The sequence below is a fragment of the Amphiprion ocellaris genome, chromosome 20 (genome assembly GCF_022539595.1).
Source record: "Amphiprion ocellaris isolate individual 3 ecotype Okinawa chromosome 20, ASM2253959v1, whole genome shotgun sequence".
Classification (NCBI taxonomy): Eukaryota; Metazoa; Chordata; class Actinopteri; family Pomacentridae; genus Amphiprion; species Amphiprion ocellaris.
Window position 1 is genome coordinate 25899769 of NC_072785.1, and position 13072 is coordinate 25912840.

The 13072-nt window shown below is 38.5% G+C and overlaps 1 protein-coding gene and 1 long non-coding RNA gene across 8 annotated transcripts in view; one reads left to right on the forward strand and one right to left on the reverse strand.

Moving 5' to 3' along the window:
* Positions 1-13072, reverse strand: part of LOC118471653 (uncharacterized) — a 91708-nt gene that overhangs the window by 23864 nt on the left and 54772 nt on the right. The window lies entirely within an intron of this gene.
* The window catches only part of smoc1 (SPARC related modular calcium binding 1), a 78609-nt gene that overhangs the window by 902 nt on the left and 64635 nt on the right, over positions 1-13072 (forward strand). The window lies entirely within an intron of this gene.

The following is a 13072-nucleotide window of genomic DNA, read 5'->3' on the forward strand; positions in this document are numbered from 1 at the left end:
AACTACAACCGACAAGCTTTAAAGGACATTTAAAGGACCATATTAATTTATTTAGGGAAAAAAAATGCCTTTATGCTCCAGTACTGAACTTTTCCTTCAGAAAAAGTGACTTTGGTCAATGGCAGCTGTAATTCTGAGACTTGGTCCAAAAATTTCCATTTGAGCTCACTAGCTGGGTGTCTTTAATGTATTTTAATGAACATTTTTAGATAAAGTTAATGGAAATGGCAACATTTTACAAAAAATTCCTTGATTTCGCAAAAAGAGGGTTTTTTTGTGCCCACTGGATGTAGTTTTTGATTTTTCGTAAGAGTTAATATGCGTCACAGGAGCAAGCAACACTATTGTCGTACACATTCTGACTTAGCAAACATTGAATTTACAAGATTCTACCAGTTTCTGTTATAGACAGCATAAAACATGGCCGATATTAGCTGACCTCAACAAAAAATCACAACTTTCCCAACTAGAAACAATCCCTGTGGACTTCTAGTTTTCTCTCATAGATGCCAAAGTTTTGTTTGTGACTGCTTTGAGTTTTTTTTTAGCGGTTTGGAAGCAGCTGGCTTCGTTTCCAGGTTCTTCCACTTGTAGCCTTGACTGCCACCTTTTGTTGACATGATACAGCCTTAGAAGCCTAATGTGCATTTTCTTTTTAAGAATTTATTGCAACATTTCAAAAATTTTCTTGCCAATTATGTGAAAACACGGCTAGAGAATGACTAAAGACAGGAACTCCTCATGTGTCTCCAGTTAGTTCAGTTTGCAAAGCTTGAACCCACTAAAATGCAAATTGTTTACTTTGTGTTTGGACACGCTGACCTTGTACAGTGTAAGACATGAGAAAAGGCTGTTTTCAAGGCTGCATAATATAAATGAAGGTTATTCTGCTGACTTTGACCACTGACCAGCATCCCTGCTCCCTTCCCCTCCACTTTTCTAGGGCAGATCTTTGTCATGTCTTTTTTTTCTGCCCCCACACACTGCTTTACTTGTTCCCTCCTGTTGTTCAGCTTCTTTACAAACACCCGTGGCACTGTCCAGGCAGACAGGGAAAGAAGTGATGCGAAGCAGAGGGAAACAACATTGTTTTAGTTCGCAGATGCACTGTAATATTTGCGGTCAGAGGGTGGAAGATGACTCACGGGGGGTTGAATATGTAATACTCTCTCACATATTGGAGCTATTTCACAACAGCTTTGAATCCTCCCACTGCGCTCAAGACTGCAAAATGGAAAGAGCCACAGTGGATTTATGCTTTGGCTCATCACGTCTTATTAATTGTTTCCCTACTGGTCCGATAATGAGAGGATGTGCGTGCGGTTTCACTGCAAAACAAGTGCACATGCTGGTTATTTTGCATATTTTGGTGGCAGATTTAAGTGACAGATCTCTCGGACTATACATACAAGTGCGAGGATGTTTAGGAAGCCAGAAGAAAGGTGATTTAATGGATTTTCTTCCGTCTTACTGTTGTAACTTCAGCTCCTCTGCAGGCTGAGAAAGTCTATTGTCTTCAGGATTTTAAAACCCTGACAGAAACCCCACTGGGTAAACTCTAAACAACCCCGTCTTCCAAAAATTACTTTCCTAAACAACTAAACTGCATTTACGTAATGAGGCAGGAGAGAGGTTTTGAAGTGGAAATCAGCAACAGGACTTTCACTCAAGAGAACAGGGATAGCATCCTGTGTGGAGACATTATTCTTCGCTGTTTGGTTAGGTTTAGCCACTACATGGTTAGATTTAGGGAACGTATTAAGGTTTGGGTTAAACTATAAACCTTTTACAATACATTTGAAGCTTCGCCTCCATTTTCTGGGTTACTAGTGTGACAATTGATTGGCGGCAAAGGAGCGACAGAAAAGCGATAAAATAAATGGCAAAGACTGATTTGGAACATATTTGTGATGATCATGTCACAAACAAACTTAATCTTGCATAAAATCTGTGTCTCTGAAAATGCAATTGTCAATGCAGTTTAGTTTTATACTGTCACAACCCAAGTTAGCAACGAAAATTTCTGAGTTTAAATCCTGTTATCAAAACCAAGCTTAGGGGGAGACGCTGTTTGGTTAGGTTTAGGCAAAACATGGTTTAATTTAGGGATAATATTATGGTTTGGGTTGAAATATGAACTTTTTACAACGTGTTAGAAGCTCCCCCTGTATTTTTTGGGTTACTAGTGCGATAAGTTCCACCTTGTCTAATAAATGATTGATTGGCTGCAAAGGAGCAACAGAAAGGTGCTAAAAAACTGACAAAGATATATTGATTTGAAACTTAATTGTGATCATCAGGTCACAAACAAACATAATCTGGCAGAAAATCAGTTTCCTTCAAAACGTAATTGTGAGTGCAGTTTAGTTGCATGTTGTAACTTTTGGGTTCCAATCCCAGGTGAGCCCCCAATTTAACAGCAAATGAGCTCAGAGGGAAACACAACGTAATTTATTAAACACACCAAGGATACTTGAATGCAAAATTTATGAAGCATAGAGACAAACAATCACACTCTCATTCACACCTACGGACAAATTAGTTACCAGTTAACCTGAGGAAGAGGAACATGCAAATTCCACGCAGAAAGATTCCAGGCCCAGGCATTGCTAATATCAGTATATGCAAAATGAAAGGAAAAAAATAAAGGAAAGGAAAAACACTGCTGCAGTCATGCCCAAGCAGGTGAGTGAGAGATATGCAGGATGCCAACGCTTTATAGGCTGAAAACACTGATTCCAGGTGTTCTTAGAACAGATGAACTCTGCTTCACCGACCAGACAGCTAAAATACAGGCAGACAAAAAAAACACCAGACAAAAACGAAGGGAGGGTCTCTACAATAGCAGCATAATTCAGCGTGGTCAAACTGAAAGTGGAGCTTCTCAGCTAAAGACGGAAAAAAAAGTTTCAACTTTATCTCCATCACATTAAACTCTCCCTGCATCCACTTCATCCTCCTCCTGGCCTGGATTAAGAACCCACTCGGCCGGCTGCACTCCCCCACTCGCACCACATCGGATGCTTCTAACATTGCTCACAGCTGCCGTAATACCAGAATTCACACCCCCAACTTTTCCACATTGTTATCAGCGGTGAGCGCCTGAGCTAATTTCACCGCATAGCACTGCTGCTTTCTCATTTCCCTGCAGGCTCCATGATGCAATAGGTGCAAAACTCTCTCAGAACACACTGGGAGATCAACAAAGCTCAATTCAAGCTTTCTGCTGTGTGATTGTTGCTGCCTGTGCAGTTCGGGTGTCTTTTCTGCTCCCTCCTCATTCCTGAGAGCAACTTTAATCTGCTCTTTGTTGTTTTAGTAGTTTGTTAATCAGCCAGTGGGAGGATAGAACCCCTCTGAGGATAAGGACGTGTTGGAGGATGGCGGTACGACACCGTCTCTAGAATAATCTACTGTAGTAAAGACGCAGGTTATTTACTTAGATTAAAAGGCAGTGCAGGAAAAAATGAAATCATGATCTCACTGAAAAACCGCTTTTTATGTTGCAAACTTTGTTACAGTCTCAGAAGAATTAAAGGTCACAACAAATTGCCCGTCTTAATGAGTGATATTTTGATGTTTTTTAAACCTCAGCACCAGGAATGATCAATGTAATGAGGCAGGTGGTTGGCAGGCACTTTTTCTTCAAACATTTATTTCTCTGAAATCAGTTTCCCTGAGGGAGGGAGGATGTATTCAGAAATTACAGCTGGTAAATGAGGATGGCATCCAGGCTTACCCACGTCTCCTTAATCCCCCTCCATCAAATTAACCTGTTGGTACCGGGGACGGTGGAGCGAAGAACCAGCATACTTTGGTGACAGCATCAGCGAGGACTCGTAAACCCATCGAAGAACAAACAAACAGTGAAGCCCGAGCGGCAGAGCAGCCAAGACTGCATACCTTCAGCTTGGGAAAGCAGAGCCGAGGCTCAAGAGCAGGAAAGCCTCTTTTATTGGTGTGAGGTAGATCACAGTGCAGGTGTGACTAGTCTGCATGTGTGTGTGCTGATGCATGTAACGTGTGCTGCAGGTGCTTGTATCTTAATTACGCTTATGGTGCACAAAGGAATGGAGGTCAGGGCCTTTTTTTTAGGTGTGAGAGAGAAATTAAATCATGCATTAGTGGTTTATCACACAGCCCAGTTCATAAATAGCAACTAATGCATCAGGTTTTGGATCAAAATTGATGAGAAATCGTATAGGAGTTGTGTTTTAACTCAACAGTAGCTGCAGGATTCAAGGCACTACTCCACTAAAAGAACGTATATCATTTTCTGAGGAAAAAAGCAACAAGTTCACATCTGTTATCTGGTGCTTTGTCCAAAAGAAGAAAAGTGAGAGAGCAGAAACTTAGCGGGAAGCAGATGAGGTAGATTTAGAGAGAACGGGTACGCCACACGTTAATACTGAAATGTTTTGCATTTATATGATAGAGCTGATTAGATTAAGCAAAGGTTTGCTTTTTCCCTAAACTACTAACTACTAGATGCTCAGTCTGACTAACTGGACATAAAATGTGGATAAAAACCTGCCGCTGGTCGCTTATTTTAGGTGCCGTTTTCTCTCTTTGCGTTATTTGTGTGTTACAGTTATAAAAATCCCCTACCCTACAGAATAAAAAAAACAACAACATCCCCCAGGCTAGCAACCTGCCACACAGAGAATTTCAAGTTTTACAGAGGATTTGGATCATGCACACAGCAGCCCTCCTACTTTTTTTTGGTGGATTATCCATTTTAATGACTTTGCTCTCACACAAGAAGTTGCTTTTTTACAGAAAGTTAGGATAAAAACATCAAATACAAACACAACACGAGAAGTTTTTTGGGATGAACAACCAACTGGTGGGAAAAGGCCAGTCAAAACTGAAGAAACTGAGGCAGAAAAACAACCAGACTTTTATCCCTAGTACGGGTGAAACTCCAAAAAACACTGGATCCTACATTTCCCATCATGCAACACTAGCATAATTATGTTTAACGCTCTAACTCCCAAATATTTTGACAGTTTACTTGCTGTATATGTTTATTATGCACTGCGGTATAAAAGGAAGGTTTGCTGCTCATAAATCATAAAAAACACAGAAAGTTGAATTTCTTTGATAATTTTTTTTACAAAAATCATAAAATATTGGAAATCAGTATGTATAATATTTTGCCAAATGCCCACAGGAGAAAGGAGTCATATATATATAGATGTATGTATGTATGTATGTATGGATAGATATTTCAAAATGGAGGCTAAAAATACTAAAAATAAGTTATTTGATCTGCCCTGTTTGCATATTTACAGCCTCAAATTAATAAATTAAGTGTTTTTCACAGTCCTCTGTACATTAATTCGAGAAAGATATTTCACCATGCAGAATGTATCTTCCAAAAACTTGCTCTGTGTACCTTTTTTGAGCCATTTTGCATTTATTTTATCGTCTTCTGTTGTCTATTCTCTGCTCTTTGTGAACACAGCCTGCAGTTCAGCATAGAAGTTTTTTTTTGTTCACGTGACTGTTGGTTGCAGCTCAGTCACTTATGGCTTCATGCTTGCACTGAGGAGCACTAAATTATTAGATTTTGCCAGAATCTGGTTCAAAGGATTTATTTTTGGCAATTTTTTTCAATGCAACATGTAGAATAAAGTGATTTTAATGAAATACCACAATTTTAAGTTTATTGTTGGTTATTTTGGTACGTTCACAGACTTGCATAGAGTTAAAGATCTGTCTTTTCATTCTGTTTTTACTGTTTTGGGCTGATAAATGGTGTAATTTGGGCATTTTTTTAAACCTGTTGGTTGGTTTTTGGTGTTAAGAAGGTTAATCTCTCCTCTGAGAAAAGCCCACATCTTTCAAACTCTGCACAAAGTTTGTAATGCAGCTTTTTCTACAATATAAGCAGTCAAACTTCAGACAAGTAAACTGGTGGAGTGCCATTTTCATTTCATTACTTCCCCATATAGGGCTTTGAGTTATTTATATCAGATTCCATTGAGTTGATGCCTTCATTTGGAGCATCGTACAAACCTGTCAGCTCAGTCGTGTTGTTTTCCATCAGCAACAAACAGGCTGAAGAAAACCAAGATGAAGCAATCCAGCAAACGCACTGGACTTTTGGGGAATCCTAACTATTCCTGCAATGTGCTGGCAATGTGTTTGTCAGTATTTGGGACAGCTGGTCAAATGAGAGCTCTCCAGAGCAATATTGATATAGTAAAGAAATTAAAGTAAAAACACAGAGAAGTGAGCTACATGAAGAATAGCTGATGTAAAAATGCCCCAAACAAGCAAAATGTGGTTTTAATGAGGAAGATTTCTCACAAATCACCACCAAAAGGGTAAATTAAACCTAAATGAGATATTCCTGTGACTGTATCGTAACAAAATATCATGTTGGCTTGTTTGTAATTGGTGTTTTTCCAAAAGAAGCCGACAACAATAGTTTGGAAACAGCCTACTAAAAGGAGAATTATGCACTTGTGTAGTAAAGTTGTGCAAAAGAACAACAAGTTAATTTCATTTTAAGAAGCTGCCACAAAGGAATTTGTAGAAAATGAGACAAAAACAGGAAATAAATTGAATCATATTTCAAACTACAGAGTTAAAACTACTGTGTTGGAGCTGGTCTGTGTGTATTTTTTAGTTAGATGCCCGTATTACCTAGAATACAGCCGACATTAACCATTGAATCACTGGGATACGTATGACGACGAGCTGTTAATAATCGCAGATGTTCGGTGCACATTTCTCCATTTAGCCTTTATGGGAAAAACATTCCTGGCAAAGCGATAAGGTCATAGTTTGGCGTGGCTGTCTTCTGTGAGGAGAAGTCATGAAGAACAAACCTTTTAGATTAACTTCGTCCTGAACCGTTTGTTCAGCAGCAGTTTCTCATTAAGCACTGAAGGAAAAAGTGGTGATTGAGGTTGTTGTGCTTTTAGTTTCTTTAGCTGTTTTCTGGTGAGATTTTGCATGATACATTCGTGTGATTTTACTGGTGCTAATAAAGGAGATGGAAACAATGAATTCAACAGGATTCTTCCTCTGGGGATCATGAATGTCCTTCTGCAGGTTGTTGGATTACACATGAAATTATGCTGTAAGATGCTTAAAGAATTACTTAACTCTGCTGATTTTTATCCTCTGGGGACCATGAATATTGACAGGAAAATCTGTAGCAATCTGGCCAAAATATTTTGATATTTCTCGTGTTCAGTAAACTGCTTCTGCAAGTAGGTGCATGTGAAGACTGTACTGTATAAAACAATATAAAATTCACTACAAAAGGCACTAAATACATATTTTCCAAACATGTAAGTCATTTAGTTCTTGCACCATCATGATTCTGATATTTCTAGATTCCAGATGATCTTCTCTACGCTACTATGAAAAGATATCTCTACTGCCAACAATTTAGGCAAGGATACATGTCAAAACATACCAGTTTTATAATTTCAAGTATTATTTTCCTTGACATAATGGTGGATATTAAAAATCTTATAAATTATTATCATATCCAATGATGGAAGACCTGATTAGCTGAGATTGTTCTGAAAAATACAAGATGACCCATGGAAGGCTAGTTCTCATCATGGCCAACATAAGAGCTAAAAAGTAAAGGTAGTGACCCTGAAAATAGGGTTAAATGTGGTTCCAGTAGATATTTCAAGCAACTGAAGTGTTCTATGAAAGCTCTTAGGAAAATAAATGTTTTTCTATATTTGTAGAAGTTGAAATTTTGGCCTTATATACAGGAACAGTCAAAGCATGAAGATTAATCCTAATAATGCATTGCAAATATCCATAGTAAATCTATTAGCTGCAGATATTTATGGTGTACATGATAAACTATTAACAGCTATCTAGGTTACTGTGTACTTTCTGCAGGTTCAAGTTTCCATTCTGTGGTTCTGTCACCAAAAAGGGAAAAACTGGTAACTCGCTTATACATAAAACACCAGGTAGAAAAAAACATCATCAAAGAGTGAAACCTTCTCTTTTGGGAAACTTTGCCAATTGCCTGATTAATACAGACCAGTATTCATTATTAGCAATCAAGGACAATAATAACTGATATTTGGAACTGGTATACTTTTGAAGTAAAACTGAAAAAATCTTAACACAAACTCCAACACAAAACGTCATTTAAATGCCTTTTAAAACGTTATGTTTTTCATATGTTTAATTATAAGTAAACTTTTCAACATTTATTCTTCATTGCTGATAGGCGACTTATCAGGATGTGTAACCAATCAAATCAGTCCAGTAATCAGCAAAACATCTAAACAACCACTGGATGGGCTTTCATAAAGTTGTGCACACAGATTTGTTTTCTCCAGAGGATGAATCATAACAACGGTAGTGATTCCCTGATTTTATCTCTGGCACCACGATCAGGTAGTGAAATGTCTTGACTATTGAAAACATTCATGGTCTTAATTTTGGACAAAGTCGGATTATTCAGATCAGATTTTCAGTTTACCTCGTTATATTTGCCTAGCAGCTTGGCTTTCCACTGTAATTGGCTGCAGACTCTCTGGCCAGTGCAACACTTTACACATTTGTGAATACTCAAAGGTCCAAGAGTGGTAAATATAGTCATCTACCCAAGTCTGTGTGGATTCTTCTGCATGCACCCCAAAAACTGTGTTCTCTACACTATAACGGCAGTAAAATAAAATATGGAATTCAATCTACTGCTAATTTATTATTTATGGAACTTGTCCTATAACACTAAATACAATAAAAACAACTAGGCATCAGTAAAAGAGCAAAATTAAGGCTTTAGTTTTGCTTTTCATGAGGAAAAATCCATCAAATGAATCAAAAACTGAAATGTAAAAACCTGCCTGTTCTGTTTCTGGGGTTGTTAATGAGCATTTAGTGAATTTTTTAACACAGCTTGAATGAACAAGACCAGCTGAGGGAAATGAGACAGACTAAATCCCCAAATAACTCCTGAACTCCATAAAACATCAACAAACTTTAACTTTAAACTCTGGTCTCAAACACTGGTTCACAAGTCTCAAGTGACCAGACGCCTCGGCTCCACTTATGTTTCATTGGACGCTAACAGATGTCTTTAAGGGTGACTCCACCAGTGACCAATCAAATTGCTTACACATGTTGATTCCCTCTGATGACTGTGTGATCAGCAAACGCATTTCATGCTCAATTTGGGCTCTTTCTAATCAGCGTAATGAAAAGCAGCCAAAGTCCGGCTCCGTGAATCAGGCCAGTGGGCTCCACTCACGGATCGTCGCTACTCCACTCAACCTTTTCTTTTCTTCTGCAGATCCTCCTGATAGCTGCGGTTTGTGGGGTGTGTTTGCATTTACGTAATTGTCTCGTCCACTATGGGAACTCGCTGGATGCAGATTTAGTGTTTCTGACATGCAAAAGCTCCGGTTTGGGAGGACGACCGCCTGTTAAAAGAGCTACGGCTTTTTATAATCCTTCAGATTATCAGGCGGCAGAAACATTTCCTCTTCGCTATCAAACCGGTTCAGCAGATTAGCTTATGGTCTGCCTCATATTTAGGACTTCTTTGATTTGAGTGGGTGTGTGGTCTCAGCTCAGCTATGCAACATGGAATCTAATGTAATGTGTGATGGTCACACACAGGCTTTTCCATCTCCACAATTCCTGGGAACAGCAGAGCGACTCGACTGTTCTGCAGCCAGGATGTGGCATTAATGACAAACAAGGAATGTTGTTAATCAGATTTAGAGCCATTTCCGAAAAGGAGGGACACGTCTCTGCTCCCCTCCCCTCTTATTCAAACTTTGATTTAGTTTTATTCACACCACTTCAAAAGAAAAATAAGGAAGTCATCCCACTCACTAATCAGGCGTTTATCTCCTGACCATCATCCAGAGGAAATCTGATTTCAATGTGGCGTGAAATTGTCGCCTCTTTATCTGCTCTATTAAATTAAGGCATCTATCATCTATATTTTTTATATTAACAAAAGATCAAATGACTAACATGTGATATGAAAGGAGTTGCTCAGACAAACCAACACGGAATTAATATCCAACTTCTTGATATTTGTCAACAGTAGAGTTGTGGCTTTCTGATCTTTACTCACTAGACTATTTTGCTTCAGTCTCACACATCAAGACACAGAAAACTTATTATTATTGAAGGGGAAGCTCAGATCTCTGCACTCCTTAATTTCCTTGTAGATTTAGTCCAGTGGGAGAGATGAAAGAAAACTGAAAGTCATTACTCTCAGTGTTCCAGAACGTCACCCACAAAAACATGACAGTAGAAATTACATAAAGAAGCCAAGTTTCACAAAATATGAGTAACAGTAAAAACTGTAGCATTTTCCACAATAAATGCTATAAAAATGTGAGAAAAGTGCATCTTTTAGTGGCAGGCAGCTACCCTTAGTGTCTACATGGGTGTCCTTTAAACGTAGTAGCGTGTAAACACCGAATAAATTTGTTGAGCAAACAAAAGGGAAAAGTGGCTGCAAAACAGTGAGTTAAAACAACAAAGAACAGCAAATGAAACAAAAGAAAACACAGACAGAAAACAGTGAGAGACAACGACAATGACTTGAAATGGTGACTAAAAACGACACACGGCACAAAACAACTTAAAATGATAGAACAAAGCAACATAAAACCAGCAACTTGTAATCAATAGAAACCAGCGCCTATAAACAACAGAAAATGGGATTGAAAACAGTGACTAAAAACACCAGTAAACAGCGACTAAAAATGACATAACAGCTATAAAATGTGACAGAAAATGGCAGCAACTGAAAATGACGGAAAACATCCAAAAACAGTAACAGACAAGAAAAGCACTGAGAGCACAGTACTCCGCCAAGGCTGCTCATTGCTTGTATCATTTCCGATGACTGAAATCTTTAAAAAATCCAGACTATTAGCCACATCACTGCCCAAATCGAATCATTTGGTCCTTGTATCATCTCTGAGCTTCCTTGAAAATTTCATCCAAGTCCATCAATCCATTTTTGAGTAATGTTGCTAACAGACAGACGGACAGACAAACCAACGCTGATCGTCACAAAACTCCACCGAGGTTCCGCCTCCTTGGCAGAGTAATAACAGAAAACAGTGACTGAAAATACATCAAAACAGTGATGGAAAAGCATCTGTTCATTTAAAAACATGATCTTTTCCTCAACATACCCAAGTAGAGTAGCAGATTTTTAGCTTAAGCCAAAAGCGCTAGCAAACAAAATTCAATGTCATAAATCAATGGTGCTACTGTCTTGCTGGTTTTATGCATCAAAAAAAGAAATTTAAGCCAAAAAGACAGACATCTCATTCTCTCTCTCACTCTCTATTACAGCTTTTATTGTGAAACTAATAAGTTTTTGCTCTGGACGAATGCGTCTGTTACACATTTTAGTTGCATCAAGTGGAAATTATAAGGGAACTGGATATTAAGGGACAACAGTTTGATGCTTTAAGCCAAATCTCTTCCTCCTGTAGCTCACCCACTTTGCACCTCCTTCACTTCATAACATGCTAGAATTGTCTCTTAAGGCTTTCAAAGTGCTACTTTGAAACCATTAAATTGCTGGTTTCTTCTCTAAGACAAAACCCAATTAGAAATTTAAAAGGAATAAGAGGAAGGGCGAGGCTTTTCGTACATTCCTCTTTATTCTGTACGCTGCTTTTTATAACACGGTTAAGTAAAGCGTGTTCACTTAAACAGCATGAGGGATGGCATCTGCTTTATGGATTTCCTGAAATGCTAATTATCGGACAAAAGTGATTACCTCGGCCCGTTAAAAGCACCACAACAGTACGCAATTAGCCCCGACTCTGGTGGACAACTTTCATTGGCTTGTTACAGCTGTGGTTGGCTCACTTTCATCCTCCTTTTCCTCTTTTCTGGACGGATCCACTTGCTGGCTAGTGGGGTTAAAGCCAAAAACACCTGATGATTAATGGCACAGGTATGCATATATGTGCGTCTTTATGTTTGCGTTGGTGTTGTTGCGCTGTTTGTTGTCGGGATAATGAGCCCATCACACGTTAGCTGGCACACAGAGCTCCCACTGTAATGAATCCATGTGTTCATGCACGAAGCTTTTCAGAGCACTGATGTCATCCATATCAAGGTGCATGTTGCTGTTGGTTAAACAGAACAGACAGTTTTTCCAGCGTGCAGCATCTGATTTAACTATCCCCGGTGATATCAGGTCGGGGGAAAGAGCCCAAGTCAGCCCTCGTTAGAGTAAAGTGGAGAAGGCGGTCGCTGCGAAGGGCATTTCCAAGATGTCTGAGATTTTTGACTACTATAAGTTTCAATCAGGAGGGAAAAAAACCTGGAAAAACTGGCAAAAATTTGGACGACTGCGCTGTGTAATTACAACCACATTGCAGACTGCATTTGTATCACGCTGCCTCAAGTTCGACATGAACAACACAAGCCAAATTCCCAAAATACTTTTTTGAATGAATATTGACATTTTGCAAGTTTGCAAACATCACAGTTAACTCTTTGGAGACAGTTTTAACCTTCCGAACCCCAAAACCTGCCAGTGTGTTGGCACGACTTCTATTGTTTAACAAAAGAAGTAAGTATAGAGAAGTAAAGTTGGAAAAAAAAATACACCATTTATGGGAGCCACAATCTGTAAAACACAGAAATTAACTATATTTTTAAGTTTCTGGTGGTCCTTGAACGCATCATGTGGGATGTACTGTTTGGTCAAGAAAAAATATCAAAGCTTAAAATTTAATATTCCTGGAAATGGCATTATTTCACAGGTTTCATTCTAAAACTAAGCAAAACAAATGAATGGATTCTGGAAAAAACTAAAAATTCTGCACTCTTTAGCAAAAGCAAGAAGCTCAAAGAGACACATTTGCGACCAACATTAAGGTGACAAAAATTTTTCAGGTGCTGTGTTTATACAAAGCAGAGATTTAGAGCAAAATCAAACATACTTGGGCAAAAAAATAAATGCAGCATGGTTCAAAAACAGTGTACAGAGGAGAAAGTTGTTGGAAGATACATTCAGCATGGTGAAACGGAAATCAATGTGTAAATATAAGGAGGAATAAATAAAAAAATAAATCTGTTA